Genomic DNA, 13793 nt, shown 5'->3' on the forward strand with positions numbered 1-13793 from the left:
ATTTCTAACCTTGTCAATGTCTTGACTATATTTTCTAGTCATTTTGCAACTCATTTGATAAATATAAGTGTGAGTTTTCATGGAAAACACAAAATTTTCTGGGTGACCCCAAACTTTTGAACGGTAGTGTATGCCAGTACATTATAATTACAAATAAAAATACACATTGAAAATACCCTTCGGGATTCAAATTATTATTTTTTTAATAAAAAAGTAATGTTAGGCTTCGTTCATATCGGCAACAGGGCTCCGTTCTGACGTTCCATCTGAGCTTTCCGTCCTAACAGAGCCCTGACTGACACAAACGGAAACCATAGGTTACCGTTTCCATCTCTACTGATTTATTGATTTCAATGGTGTCGGATCCGATGCCAATGATTTCCGTTTGTCTCCATTGTGCAAGGGTTCCATCATTTTGACGGAATCAATACCGTAGCCGACAGCACTATTCATTCCGTCAAAACAACGGAACCCTTGCACAACGGAAACAAACGGAAACCATTGGCACCGGATCCGTCACCATTAAAAAACAATGGTGATGGAAACGGTAACCTATGGTTTCCGTTTGTGTAAGTCAGAGCTCCGTTGCGACGGAAAGCTCCAACGGAACGTCGGAACGAAGCCCTGACGCAGATGTGAACGAAGCCTTACAAAAATTTTGTAATAAATAAGGCACACAAACATGCATTTTTATAGTCAATGAAATGTCTCTATTAAGTCCTAAAACAAAATAATATACACATATGACCATAAAAACTTATACAATAAATGTATCCTTTATGACAATTGGAATATAAAGAGGCAAAAAAAATAATATTTCATATCCTGAAATCCAAAATTGGCCTGGTCCTAAAGGGGTTAAGCTAACTGGCAGATCCGGGATGCCCCTTTCACTCCCCTTGTACCACAAGCTCTTGACAGATCTGTTATTCTAATTATATGTCTCCATTTAGTACTTTGAGTTCATAATGGTGTACTTTTAACACTTAGGCTGGATTCCCACAGTGCAGATTTGCTGCAGATTTTGCATGCGGTTTTTAAGCCAAAATGAATAGAGGGAGGTGACCACGCAGCTCTCTATAATAATAACTTTCTATGGGATTTAAGGAAACTTCTCATTCTCCATCTACATTGAGTAGCGGCTGGTGGCTGCCTCAACGGGTGAGAAGAGGGTCGAGTGATCGTGGATATGCCCTAAATGTTTAAGTTAGTACTACCCTTTTAACTACAGTGTTACTGTATAACCTACAAAATCAAAATGAAGATTAAAGAGGCTCTGTCACCACATTATAAGTGCCCTATCTCCTACATAATGAGATGGGCGCTGTAATGTAGGTAACAGCAGTGTTTTTCATTTAGAAAAACGATCTATTTTGACCAAGTTCTGAGCGATTTTAGCTTTATGCTAATGACTTTCTTAATGCCCAACTGGGCGTGTTTTTACTTTTGACCAAGTGGGCATTGTGGTGAGAAGTGTATGACGCTGACCAATCAGCATCATACACTTCTCTCCATTCATTTACTCTGCACATAGTGATCTTGCTAGATCATGATGTGCTGTCACATACACCCACATTAACGTTACTGAAGTGTCTTGACAGTGAATAGACATCACCTCCAGCCAGAACGTGATGTCTATTCACAATTCCGACTGTAATGACGGGGGTAGGGAAACGGACAAGTGAGCCCTAATCTACGCGCCACTCTATCCCTGCCTACTTGCAACGACCCACCCTAGGCGACGGGGTACAACTGGGCGGCGGTCCCTACGCTCAGTAAGTGCACGAGACAAAGAGACAAGGGAACACAAAGCAAAGGGAAAGGGGCAGTTGCCCACGGCAACACCGTGAGCAACAAGAGTGGTGAATGAGCCGAGTCAAACCAGGAGTGCACGAGGTACCAAACGCAGAGCAGGAGAGTAGTCAGTAAGCCAGGGTCAGTATGGAGCAGGAACAAATAGTTAGAAGCTGTAGCTGGGCCAGGAAACCACACGAGAAGAATCACAAGCAAAGGAGGAACAGGAAAGGCAGGTATAAATAGACAGAGGGCGGGAGCTAGCTCCGTCTGGCCAGGCTGCGATAGGCTCTCCCACTCCTAAGCCTGCCATCCAGAGTGGTGGAAGATGGAGTCAGTCTCAGAGACATAGACTCAGGTGCAGACTGATTACCTATGGGAGTATACACAGAAGTTGTGCCTGGCAGATCCTTTACAGTACCCCCCCTTTTATGAGGGGCCACCGGACCCTTTCTAAGTGGACCTGGTTTATTGGGGAAACGAAGGTGGAACTTCCTGACCAATCCCCCAGCGTGAACATCCCGGGCGGGTACCCAAGTCCTCTCCTCAGGCCCGTATCCTCTCCAATGGACCAGGTACTGGAGGGAGCCTTGGACCATCTTGCTGTCCACAATCTTGGCCACCTCGAATTCCACCCCTTCAGGGGTGAGAACGGGAACAGGAGGTTTCCTTGAGGGAGCCAAGGACGGGGAGCGGCGTTTAAGGAGGGAAGCATGAAACACGTCGTGTATTCGAAAAGATGGGGGCAACTCCAGTCGGAAAGGAGACAGGATTGAGGACTTCAATGACCTTATACGGCCTTATACGGCCCAATAAACCTGAGTTTTTTGTACGCTCTGGGGCGCCTCTAGGTTCTTCTGAACCTGGGCCCAGACTGTGCACAGTTCCCGATGAACGACCTCTACCTCGGGATTGTTGGAACTACCAGGTGAAACGGAGGAGAACCGTGGATTAAACCCAAAATTACGGAAAAAGGGGGAGACCCCTGAAGAGTTACTGACCCGGTTATTAAGGGAAAATTCGGCGAGGGGAATGAATGACACCCAATCATATTGACAGTCAGAGATAAAACACCTTAAATATAGTTCTAGAGATTGATTAGTCCTCTCAGTTTGGCCATTAGTTTCAGGATGGAAGGCAGAGGAGAAGGACAGATCAATCTCCAACTTTTTACAGAAGGCTCTCCAAAACAATGAAACAAATTGTACCCCTCTGTCCGAAACAATATTGACAGGGACCCCATGGAGACGCAGGATGTGTTTGACAAACAAGGTAGCTAACGTCTTGGCGTTGGGTAGTTTCTTGAGGGGCACAAAGTGGCACATCTTACTGAAGCGGTCTACTACCACCCACACCACCGACTTGCCTTGAAATGGAGGTAAATCGGTGATAAAATCCAAGGTCTCTGGGGAATGGGCAAAGAACGTAGTAAGCCCGCTGGTCGGGACCTGGGAGTCTTGGACCTAGCACAAACCTCACAAGCGGCGACGTAGGCCTTAACGTCTTTAGGCAACCCAGGCCACCAATAGTTTCTGGCAATGAGGTGTTTGGTACCCAGGATGCCTGGATGACCAAATAGTGCGGAGTCATGATTTTCCCTAAGTACCCTTAGCCGGTATTGCAGGGGAACAAACAGCTTGTCCTCAGGAAGGTTCCCGGGAGCTGAACCTTGATCAGCCGCAATTTCAGAGACTAAATCAGAATCAATAGAAGAAATGATTATACCAGGAGGCAAAATACAAGCAGGATCTTCCTCCGAAGGAGGGCTGGCCATGAAGCTAGGCGACATTGCATCGGCCTTAATATTTTTAGACCCAGCCCTATAAGTAACCAAAAAGTTGAATCTGGTAAAAAATAGCGCCCATCGAGCTTGGCTCGGGTTTAGCCTCCGGGCAGATTCTAGGAAAACCAGATTCTTGTGGTCGGTAAGGACCGTTACCTGGTGCCTAGCCCCCTCCAGGAAGTGGCGCCACTCTTCAAATGCCCATTTAATGGCTAAGAGTTCGCGGTTGCCAATATCATAGTTACTCTCAGTAGGCGAAAACTTCTTGGAGAAGTAGGCACAGGGACGGAGATGGATGAGGGACCTGGTACCCTGGGACAAGACAGCCCCCACTCCCACCTCGGATGCGTCAACTTCCACGATAAATGGCTCCATTTGGTTGGGCTGAACCAGCACCGGGGCCGAGATAAAGCACTTCTTAAGGACCTCAAAAGCCTGGACAGCCTCAGGAGGCCAGTGGAGGAGATCAGCACCTTTGCGAGTGAGGTCCGTAAGAGGCTTAGCGATGACCGAGAAGTTAGCAATAAATCTCCTGTAATAATTAGCGAACCCCAAAAAACATTGTAACGCGTACAGGGAGGCAGGTTGGACCCATTCCGCCACAGCCTGGACCTTGGCGGGGTCCATGCGGAATTCATGAGGAGTGAGGATTTGACCCAAAAATGGTATCTCCTGAACCCCAAACACACATTTTTCGGTTTTAGGAAACAGTTTGTTTTCCCGAAGGACCTGGAGCACCTTCCTGACATGCTCAATGTGGGAGGACCAGTCCTTGGAAAACACCAGTATGTCATCAAGGTACACTACAAGAAATACCCCCAGGTAATCTCGCAAAATCTAATTTATGAAATTCTGGAAGACCGCAGGAGCATTACACAACCCAAAGGGCATAACAAGGTATTTGAAATGACCTTCGGGCGTGTTAAACGCAGTCTTCCACTCATCCCCCTCTTTGATGCGGATAAGGTTATACGCCCCCCGTAGATCAAACTTAGAGAACCATTGGGCCCCCTGAACCTGATTAAAGAGATCAGGAATCAAAGGAAGGGGATACTGGTTCCTTACAGTGACCTTATTCAAGTTACGGTAGTCAATGCATGGCCTAAGACCACCATCCTTCTTCCCTACGAAGAAGAAGCCAGCACCTACCGGAGAAGTAGAGGGGCGAATGTAACCCTTGGCCAGGCATTCCTGGATATACTCTCTCATGGCTTCACGTTCGGGACAAGAAAGATTAAATATCCTACCCTTAGGAAGCTTAGCTCCTGGTACCTATTCGATAGCGCAATCGTATTCTCTATGAGGAGGTAACACTTCGGAGGCCTCCTTAGAGAAAACATCAGCGAAGTCCTGAACAAACTCAGGTAGCGTGTTCACCTCCTCAGGGGGAGAAATAGAATTAACAGAAAAACATGACGTCAAGCATTCATTACCCCATTTGGTAAGCTCCCCAGTATTCCAGTCAAACGTGGGATTATGAGTGGAGTCGATACCCACTACCGGGACAGGTTTAGGCAAATCAATCAAAGGCATAGCTAGAGACATAGCAAATTCCACAGACATGATATTAGCAGAAGACCCTGGGAAAGGGGCAGTTGCCCACGGCAACACCGTGAGCAACAAGAGTGGTGAATGAGCCGAGTCAAACCAGGAGTGCACGAGGTGGGCGCTGGTATTCCCTGGTTACTTCCTGGTTTATATATGTCATGGTGGGTGACATATATAAACCAGGAAGTAACCAGGGAATACCAGCGCCCATCTAGAGCGGTAAGCTGCCCAGTACTCACTATAGCAGCGCTACATACGCATTATATTTTGCACCGATTCAGTCCCCAACACGGCTCAGGTAAGGTACACATCATCTGTGGTTATGTATGGTCCTACATTCCTGCTTTATATTTATGTTATTTCACTTGTATTTGCTTCTGTCTTCTGATCGTTTTTATATTACATGTCAATGTCCATACTTTGTTCCGTGATACATTCTGATATGCTCACATCTATATGGTATATGCCTGACTAATACCTCTATATTTTCCGTCTAAAATGACGACCACATCCGTATTTATGTCTTAATCAGCGCCATAGATCATCATGGGATTCTACCGTGCCATTTGTTCACATGACTATTCATACTGGCTAAATTATGAGAACATATACGAGTTCCCTAGACACAAGTTATCTCTCCATGGTCATCTGATGCTGTCCCTGATGTGGTGAATGTTCCTGGGATCCATGTGTCTGTTTCCTCCTTTTGTTTTTAACCCTCACGTCAATTTCATAGTCCTATTTGTAGGTTATACTATGTTTGAATTGACCCAGTTATATGCTCTATTTTTGCTTGTAGAAATAATATGACATATTTTATGATGTTATGATGTAAATTGTAATGACAGTTCTCCTAACCCATGCTATGACCCAGCCGTTTTGTTCTATTGGGCGCGGACACCTTTCCGTATCACTACAGATTAATGTCCGTGTCGTAGAACCGTGCCTGGAATTATGGCGCATGTCTTACTTTCCGTATTTCACGGGCCGTGCTCCCATACGTCGGTGGGCCGTGATTACGGGCACGGCCGTGTGCATGAGGCCTTAGTAGAACAAAACATCTAAAAACCTCATTAGTGTAATTTGTTTATTGTACCTTATTTACATAGCCACATTACGGCTCTATGTAAGAGCAGAATATTAAGCGGCAAAAATCCTATTATGAGAAAGAAGAAAAACCTTTTCTAAGGCCCCATGCACACGGCCATGCACATGGGCCGCAATTACGGGCATGGCCAGACAACAACTCGCACTTTCGGCCCATGCTCTCATACAAAGTATGGGAGCATGGCCCATAATAAGCAAAAGAACGGACATGTTACAAGATTTGCGGCACACTTCTACGGCCGGGACACCTTACTGCAAATGTCCGTGGTCAATAGAAGTGAATATGTCCGTAACTGCAGACCGTAAATATGGTACGAAATTACGGACCATTTTTACGGTGGTGTGCATGGGGGCCTAAAAAAAACATTAGGAAAAGGTTTAACTCCTTTCTCATAATGGGATTCGATCCGGATTTCCACAATTAACATGCGGCTCTTGCATTAAGCACTGACTTATAAGTTGAGATAAATCATTAGATGTTGTCAGACTTGTTATATAACACATAGTTACACACTTCATTTTGTTGTACCCATTTAATTGTAGCTACAAACCTGTACGAACAGATTATATTGACTATGTGCTTTTCACAGGCTTTAGAGTTACTGCTTATGTACTGCATAAGTGCTTATGTACTGCAATGTAATCCTTATGTACATATGCAATAGGCTTGCCAACATGAAAATATTACTCATTTTGAGGTCCACATGAAATATTTAATGACATTCCAATGCCAATGTAAAAGTTTATAATTAGCTTGCGTAAATAATAAAAAGCATGGCTGTATTTCACAGGTACATTTAGCCATAGACACAACTGACTTTGGTTAGGGTCGAAGATACTTAATCGGCGACAGGATTTAGGTGCCACTAGCTTGTCCGTGGCTGAAATTCTGAATACACGTTAACGATAGGTGAAGACCAAGTAGGGAAGGTTGGATTACAACAATGGTACTGGTGCAGTGATCAGGAGGGTTGTCAGGCCATCCAGGGTCCAGCAACGAAGATGTAGCAAAGCTGGGTATGTGGTACAGAGGCAGTTGGTTATAGAGTAGTCATATGGGTAGGTGTCTAGCAATGTAGGTGTAGCAGAACTGGGTATGTGTTACATGTAATGGCCGCGGTCGCGGACCGCCGCCTTCTCTCAACTCCCGGCGGCCACGACCACAGACCTCTGCGGTCATGCCGGCGTCCTAATAATTTCCCATATCACCCTAGACCATAAAAAGGGCTCTGCCCTTCCAACTCTTGCCTGAGGGTTGTTGTTGTATTCCCATGTTAGTCTAAGCAAATGGACCCTTAGTTGTATCCTGCTCCCAGTGTTCCCATATCCTGCTTCCCATATCCTGTTGCTGTGTTTGTTCCTGAGTCGAAGTCTATTGTTGGAGTCGTGTGTATCTCATCTGCCACGTCCAGTGTCATCTTCCACGTCCAGGTGTCATCTGCCTTGTCCGGTGTCATCTGCCATAACCGGTGTCAGGTGCCATGTCCAGTGTCATCTGCCATGCCAAGCATCGTCCATGCCAAGTGTCTGCTACACCACGTGTCTGCTACTCCGAGTATCCGCCAGATCATCTTCCCAGGTACTCTTACACTAGAGACAGTTATTGGCATTGTCGTTTGGTCAGCTGCTACTCCGCTATGGTGGAGCAGCCTATTGGGTCCACATACCCCCCAGCTGTGACAGTACAGAGGCAGTAGGGTAGTCAGACAGTGCAGGGTTCAGTAACAGTATGCAGCAGAGTCTGGTATGCAGCCCAACGGATAATACAAAAACAAAGTCAACACTGTAGATCAAGTTCATATGCAAAGTCAGAGACAGTGAAAAACACAACCAGATTAGGGCAAAAACTTCAATATTTACCACTGAGGACCGTGTATCGGACATTTGAATAGAGCGGCCAGCGATATATTTGGCTGGACAGCCGCGTGCTCTGCGCATGCACCGCCTGACATCTCTGCTAGCCCCATCAAGACTTATACAAGACTCATACATGACTCATAGTGGCAACTGGAAAAGAGAAATGGCGTTTAAGAGTAAGGTCACATGGTGCGTCGTTGACGTGGTTTTGTTGCGTTTTTGTATTATCAACTGCATGCGTTTTTTGTCTCTGTAATGCTGCAGTTCTGTTGTGTTTTTAAAGGAAATAATTGATGGACATTGTTTTCACTGGTGTTGACGTTTGTTAGGTGCTTCCTCTATATAGTTCATTACAATGCATTGCAGAACTGTTAGCAAAAACGCAAGCAGTTCAGCAACAACTTTGGCAGCGCGGTCATTAACCACATGCGGTCAGACATTATGAAGATGCAGTCAACTGCACAAAAAACACATTGTAATATAATAGCAGCAGTCTGTCCATAACAAACATTTCACCATTGACTTCTATTGAAAAATGACTCGCTGCGGTTTAAAAACGCAACATAAACGCACCGTAACCACACCGTGTGGCCTTACCCTAGGAAAGGTGTGGTAATTACGGTACACTACCAGACATTTCTGGCACTGGTTATATTAGGGGAACACAAATGTAATAAAAACTCATATTATGAAAACATTGTTTCCTTTAAAACCTGTCCTTGCATGGAGTACTACTAGGCTCCAAATATCTTATATTTTCAGAAGATTCTATCAAAATAGACTCTGTCCGGTTACAAAAAAACCAAATTTCTATGGCCACATAAAAGGGGTTGTCACATCAGAAACAACCCCTTTCAGCCAACCAATTAATTATGTTGGGGGGAAGCCGCGGCCAGTCGTTTCTTCTGGAGTGATTTACTGCAGGGGAAATGTAGTATTGCGTGATGGCCTTCCAGATAAATGGCTGTCCATTCAAAAACAGACTGATTCCATCAGAGCCATAGATGCTCATACAGAGGGGATCTCTGTTATGGTTCTATGAAGGGGGTCCACAGGAGTTGTCCCCTAGCTTTTCTGTGGTCCTGAAAGATAAATCTGCCTAGCGATGCAGCGATCTGGAGCAGGTGACCTTTCCCTGGATAAGAAGGGAAGATTTCAGGAGACTGTAAAGCTTTATTAAAAAAGAGATATCCGGGAAAAAAAGAAAAAGAAGTGAACTGAAGCACTTTTTTTTAATGCCAAGGAAAATGCCCTTTAGGATATGCAATACTTCTGGTTTTTAAAGTGTTAAAATTCCAAAAATCCCATGTCAATAAATGGAAAATGTTTGCGTTTACAAAACTAGCGCTGAATCTTTCATCAAGTTTTAGAAAACGCTTTGTTTTACCACCACTCAATGTAATAAAAAAAAAAATCACAGAACCCTCCGAATGTTTTTAGTATCACCTTACAGAAGCATGAGAAATGTGATACCCTTTTACTTTCTCCCGATGTTGTTTACAAAACTGTTATCAAGTGGCAGATTTGTTAAAAGGCAGGTGTGTTTATGATATTCGGCTTTGATGTGGAATGAATGAGGGTCTCCTCTTCCTCACTAAGTTGCTAAGAAGATAAAATAAAATAAATGAGTTCACTTTATCTATATAAATCGGCCTTAGTCATAACTTTTCAGCTTGAAGATGAACTCAACCAACAATTTTTCAACATATTTTCTCTTTGTTGGAAATGTACTAGACTAATGATTGCCAAAACATTTCACAGACCCGATGCAAAAAAGAGGAAAGCAGCACAACAAAGACCATTGCGATATTGGGTGCAGGCCTTAGCGACCTTGACCCAAAAGTCTTAAATTCATATACAATATTAAGAGAGTGGCAACACTTTATATTAAGTATGGATCTTTCATTTACCTAGATTCTTTATCAATCTCGATTCATCTCTTGTCATTAGAGACAGAAGTTTAAAATTTTTTTGCATGGACATGCCCTTCAGAAGTTTTGGTGTACAAACAAATGGTTTACTTTATCTCATAGAAAATATTCACCGGGTGATCTAATCAGGGATTCCCCAGAAGACCTGTCACTTTTACAATAGGGATGGATTTATGTCATCCTGCTCAAAATTATTGATAAAGCAGTCAACTAATTTGGGCTAGAATATAGTGCAGGGTAAGAATTATAAAATACTTTACCTCCCCTACACCAAGCTGTTAAGAGGTAAGAACTAAAGTAGGGGTTCCCTGAAAGCAACACACATTTTCAGAGGTTACCCCTTTGTAATAAGGTTAGAAATAACTCATTTTTCTGTTTTTAAGATGGCTTAGATCGGGCCATAATCCAAAATGATACCAAGATTATTAATTTATTGTGAATATTTTATATGTTTTCGATCTAATCTAGCAGGAAATACCTAAATGTGTTCTTATGACATGTTGGTAGCAGGAGATCCACCAATTGATATATAATGGATAAAAAGACGGAGATGGGAGCTGAAGGGATGGGGGATGGGGGTTGGAGCAATCTGCACAGTGTTTGTTTTCTGTATGATATATATAGCATCCACTTATTTTGTATCACACACACTAGAACAATTTCATGGGGCAGTTAACCAATCAGTAGACTTTTGGAATATGTAAAAAAAAAATCTTGAGGAATATGACAAAAGTTATTTTTGTATTTGTTTTTTTAATTTGTTATACAACATTCTGCAGTAACGTTTTTTAAATTGTAAATATCTGGTAGTACTACTAAAAAATATATTATTGTTACCATATTTTTCTTAGGCTTTTCTTATGTCTAAAAGTTCTAAACATCAAGATGATGTGGGTCATTTACCTTGGTATACAAAGCCATTCCAGGCTATTTCTAATCTTTTGTGACTTATAGGACTGTGTTCATTTTTGTGCACAAACAATACAAATGGTAATGGGGCATTATTTTTTAAGAATGATGGATACTTGTGGTTTAAGAATATCTGTCTGGTACAGATATTGCAGAGCAACATTGATAGTGCATTGGGATAACACTCTTAATTGACTTTGTTTAATTCGGAGAGTCCCCTCTTAGATTGCAGATATCCTACCAACAACTGGTCAAGTGGGTCAAATTTCTGGGCATTACAGGACAGTTCTTGTTTTTATGCCTACTGCATGAGATCCATGCACTCAGTGAAATCGTAGGACTTTATAATTAACATTGTAGTTCTTCCCAGCAGCAAAGTCTGTCATGATCTTCATGTTAAAAGAGGAACCACGATACAGATGTAGCCATCTTTATCTTTACTCTTAATGCATTAAAGAGAACCTTTCACCTGTCCATACTTGTGCAGCTGAGTGCAGCATGTAATGGGCAGGGCTGCACAAACCCTGGGGCACTTTAAAAAAAATTATACCCTCCTCCGTTATTTAAATATTGGTGCCGTTATATTTGGCGCCTGATATTTAAATAACCCCCTGAACTGTCAATTGGGCGTGTATTGGCAAGGGGGCGTGTAACATGGCTGTGACACTGTCCAATCAGCTACGGACAGTGTTACAGCAAGAGCTGGAGAGAGGAGAGCGTGTGCGCACGCACGCTCTCACTCTTCAGCTCTCAGCAGACAAGGACAAGACTGATCGCAAGAGATCACACAGTCTTGTACTTGTCTGCCGAACTGGCAAGGGGGCATGTAATGGCTAGGGGCCATGTCACTGCTACGGACAGTGCAAGAGCTGGAGAGAAGAGAGTGTGCATGTGCAAGCTCTCTCCAGCTCTTGCACTGTCTGTAGCAGTGACACACCCCTTGCCAGCTCAGCAGAAAAGTCCACTGACACATATATAGCACAATTGAAATGTGAGATTAGTGAAGGTCTGACTGCTGAGACATGGGTAAACCCCTTAACTAAAGCAAAATTTCCAATGTTGCTGACAACATCGTCTTACAAACATACGGTATGACACCCGAAGCCTCTTCTCCAAAGCTCCTATACAGGAAAAGATTTAGGCATCTCTTGATATCTGGCTCTCGCAGCCTGTCACACATGCGGGAAGGCTCCTGCTACTCCACCTACCAATAAAATGCTGTCTCTCTGATGGTAAGGCTCCTGCCAATGCTTCCAATTAAAACAGCCACTTGCGGGGAGGCTTTTACTACTCCGACTTCCACAGGTCATCTCTGGCTTCAGAGCCCTCACGTGCCCTCACAGTACTAAAGCAGTACACCTGCTGCTCTATAGTCCATAGCCCACGCGCTGAACCCTATTAGGCAGAAACAGACGCCTTTCAATAGATAAACGCCGCCCACCCACCGTGAGGTACATAGCGTATGTACACTGGTTGCACTACTATTTCGGCGCAGGTAGTTATTTTTTTATAAGAATGGCATCCGGGATGTTTCTCTCAGCACCTAATTTAGAAGGTATAGTGAGCCACCATTTCCTAAGAACTAAAGTACTGTACAATAGATCAAAAACATATATTACATGGTAATATGTCTTCTTCCAGATTTCATCTCTGGGGGAGAATTCGAATGAACAAAACATGCTGATATGTTAAAGAGAGTGTCAATTGTCAGCATCCCACACACATTCTACTTAAAAGAGCACAACTTGAGACCCTCTTTGGGCATGAAGCTGCTCCACTCTCTTACACAGGGACAGGCACCACCTATTTCATGATCGGATTGGTGCTGCTAACCTGGGGTGTGAAGTCTGAAGGATTGTTTTGTCTTCAACCTTAACCCCTCTAACAAAGGTATAGTCTTTGCTGCAAGGCACTTCCAAGGTCACGGTCTCTAGGATAGTATCCGACTTGTAAGGAGATGCTCCAGCATAAACGGACTATAGCTGACCAGCACCACTTACATAATAGTGCGCATGAACTGACTATTGTTGCTGTGCAAGTGTACTGTGCTTCACCAGTAAAGCTAACTACGGTAGATGTTCATGTTATGTTTGTACGTTGTGCTATGATGATACCTACATGCTTTTGTTTGCAGTTGCAGACCACTATGCTATCCGGACTACTAAATTACTTAGGTCTGTCGGGGAGAGTGCTCTGTGACGGGAGGAGGCCCTGTGTATCCGGTAAGTGGTTTTGGACCACATTCAGCATGTTCCTAGACCAAGAGCAGGTGAGAGCCTTGTCACCCCTGCCTGCAAGTGTGACCAGAGATCAGAAATTGTAGTGCCAAGCTAATTGCTTACCAGAGACTATAACCTCCAAGCTAAGTGCTTATCAGAGTCTGTAACCGCCAAGCTGTGTGCCAATACTTGTAACCACCAAAGTGTTGAGACTATAACCACCAAGCTAAGTACTTAATAGTGTTATGCCGTCACCTCTTGAAAAAGCTGATGGCGAAACACACCTCGGGGTGTTTTAGTGTGGTGGTTTTGTGGTATAGGGGATTAGCATGACATGGGTTGGTAATGGATTTGGCTCCTGGCTTAGGGTCTCCTATCTATACAGCTGTATCCTCCTGTTTGGGCTTATATACTTTATTATTAGTTGTCCTTGGAGTATGTATACAACTGTTTCATTGGCAAGACATTTATTCTACTATGCTATGTTTGAACACTATGTAACTTTACTATATTTACTCTATATTCCCTTACTACCACAATATTGTGTTTTTATTGTGTAATTTTAGGTCTTTTGATGGCCAACTTGTTGTTATGATGTCTTTCAATAAAGTATCTGATTTTTGTATTGTACAAGATCGTGTACTG

Source organism: Rhinoderma darwinii, chromosome 7, assembly GCF_050947455.1.
Source record: "Rhinoderma darwinii isolate aRhiDar2 chromosome 7, aRhiDar2.hap1, whole genome shotgun sequence".
Lineage (NCBI taxonomy): Eukaryota > Metazoa > Chordata > Amphibia > Anura > Rhinodermatidae > Rhinoderma > Rhinoderma darwinii.